Raw genomic sequence first — 3,039 nt, forward strand, 5'->3', positions numbered from 1 at the left:
ACGTCGGTCAAGTCGTACCGCTAAAGCCATAACCTGGTCTAGGGAGTCAGAAGAGGGATAGCTAACTAGCAGGTCTTTCAGGGCGTTCGACAGGCCCAACCTAAACTGGCACCTTAAGGCAGGGTCATTCCACCGAGAAGCTACGCACCACTTCCTAAAGTCAGAACAATACTCCTCAACAGGTCTCTTACCCTGACGTAAGGTCACCAGCTGACTCTCGGCAAAGGCAGTCTTGTCAGTCTCGTCATAAATGAGTCCGAGAGCAGAAAAGAAAAATCAACGGAGGAAAGTTCAGGGGCGTCAGGAGCCAAGGAGAAGGCCCATTCTTGGGGCCCTTCCTGGAGCCGGGACATAATTATACCCACCCGCTGGCTCTCAGAACCTGAGGAGTGGGGCTTTAAGCGAAAATAGAGCCTACAACTCTCCCAAAAGGAGAGAAAAGTCTTCCGGTCCCCTGAGAACCGGTCAGGCAACTTGAGGTGGGGTTCAAGAGGTGAGGTGAGGGGCACTACCATGGTAGCATCAGGCTGGTTGATCCTCTGAGCCAGGGCCTGGACCTGTAGGGAGAGACCCTGCATTTGCTGAGCCAGGGTCTCAAGGGGGTCCATAGTAGTGTCAGGGACCAGGGTAGACTAGGTATATGGGCTTGTGATTAACTAATGATGGGGGTAGGGAAACAGAAAAGTGAACCCTAATCTACCCGCCACTCAGTCCCTGCCTACTTGCAACGACCCTCCCTAGACGACGGGGTACAACTGGGCGACGGTCCCTAAGCTCAATAAGTGCACGACAGACAAACAGACAAGGGAACACAGAAGCTAAGGTAAATGGGGCAGTTGCCCACGGCAACTCCGTGAGCAACAAGAGAGGTGAGTGAGCCGAGTCAAACCAGGAGTGTACGAGGTACCAAACGCAGAGCAGGAGAGTAGTGAACAAGCCGAGTCAAACCAGGAGTGTACGAGGTACCAAACACAGAGCAGGAGAGTAGTCAGTAAGCCAGGGTCACTATGAAGCAGGGACAAATAGTTCAAGAAGCTGCAGCAGGGCCAGGAAACCAAACGAGAAGAATCACAAGCAAGGAGGAACAGGGAAAGGCAGGTATAAATAGACAGAGGGCGGGAGCTAGCTCTGTCTGGCCAGGCTGTGATAGGCTCACCCACTCCTAAGCCTGCCATCCTGAGTGGTGGAAGATGGTGTCAGTCTCACAGACATAGAAGCAGGTGCAGACTGATTACCTATGGGCGTTGACACAGAAGCTGTGCCTGGCAGATCCTTTACACCCTGTTCCTGTGAATACACCCTTAGATTATGTTCCCACAGTTTGGATACACTGCAAAAAAAATACGCAGCGTATCCAATTTAGTACCCGCAGGGAATTCCAGCCGAAAAACCACACCAAATTGTGGTGCAGATTTTCGGGTGGAGTCCGCCGCTCTGTTCTCCGTGTAGCCCGGCCTCCTTTGATGATGCTGCAGCCCATGTGACCGCTGCTGCCTGGGATTGGTTGCAGCCATCACATGGGAGGAAACGTCATCCCAGGAGACCAGGCTGCGCAGAGAAAAGAGGGACACGTCGCTTTGTCACTGCCCAGGGTTTAAGCATTGGCTTTTTTTTTATAAAAAAACCTTTTTTTTTTCAGATTTTCAATTTTTGCGGTGGAATTGCAGCGTTTCAAACGCAAAAATCGCAACATATGCTATTTGTTGCTGTTTTTCACCTACTCACTGAATTCAATTGAGAAAACCCGCAACAAAAGAGTAACATTTCCGCAGCATAAATTGACATGCTGTGGATTTAAAACCGCACCGCACGTCTATTTATGAACAATGTTTTCAATATTAATGTTTTCACAGGTATTTTTTCTGCAGCGTGTGGATCAGATTTGTTCAAATCTCATAAATTTTTCTACTACTGTAAATGATGCGGATTTTCCGCACAGAATTCTGTCGTGTGACTTCTGCAGCGTTTACGGTACATGGGAACCCAGCCTAAGGACCTGTTGGCACTATGTTTCTTGGCGCTGATTTTGAAGCAAAACCGCGTCAGAATAATTGCCAGAAAATGGCCGAAATCGCATCCCATTGATTTCAATGGGAAGCAGAGGCGTCTTATTTCCCACAAGGCTTTAGGCCGCTCGCGGGGAAAAAAAGTACAAGTCCTTTCTTGCCATGGCTTCCGCCTGACATCCCATTGATATCAATGGGATATAGAAAAAGCTATGGCGCATACTTCCAAGCGTTTTTCACAGAGGTTTTTTTCCGCGGTCCTTGCATTCGCTTTAATGGCAGCAGGCAAAGAACTCAGCGAAAACCGAGAAAAAAAGCGCTGGCAGTTTAAAATCTGCCTCAAAATTCCTGGAGGAATTCTGAGGAAGATTTTTTCTGCCTGCAAAAAACTCAGTGTGAACAGGGCCTTAGGCCCCCTGCACACGCTGCGATTTCAGTCTCAGAAATTTCTGCAATAAAATCTGTAGCGTTTACAGGGGGGCTAAGGCTGGAATCACACATGCAGTTTTTGATGTAGTTTTTTTTTACCCAAACACAGGAGTAAGAGAGGAGACATATAAGTCCTTCCTTCATACTTCTCTTTCTTTTTGGATCCACTCTTGTGTTTGGCTCAAAAAACTGCTACATAAACTACATTTGTGATTCTGTACACACATTGGCCATGCTGCGGCAGTGTGTCATGCCACCGAGAACTGTGCGATAAATGGCAGCGGTATTGCATTGCGGTTTTTGCCCATGCAGCTTGTTGCAATAGAACACATGGCTAGGAATATAGAAAAAAATAACTATTAAGGCATCATCACCATAGAACACAGTCGAGGAAAAAACTCAACCACTATTGTGACATCATGATAATAGAGCACAGTAGAGAAATAATGACTATTTTATTTTCATCAGTATAGCCCACAGAGTTGAAATAAAGACACACACAACAGAACACAGCCTAGTAATAAAGACACAGGTCATTGTGACATGAATGTAAAAGAACATAGCCTAGTAATACTGAAAAACTTTATTCTGACATCATCACACT

This window comes from Rhinoderma darwinii, chromosome 11 (assembly GCF_050947455.1).
Source record: "Rhinoderma darwinii isolate aRhiDar2 chromosome 11, aRhiDar2.hap1, whole genome shotgun sequence".
Lineage (NCBI taxonomy): Eukaryota > Metazoa > Chordata > Amphibia > Anura > Rhinodermatidae > Rhinoderma > Rhinoderma darwinii.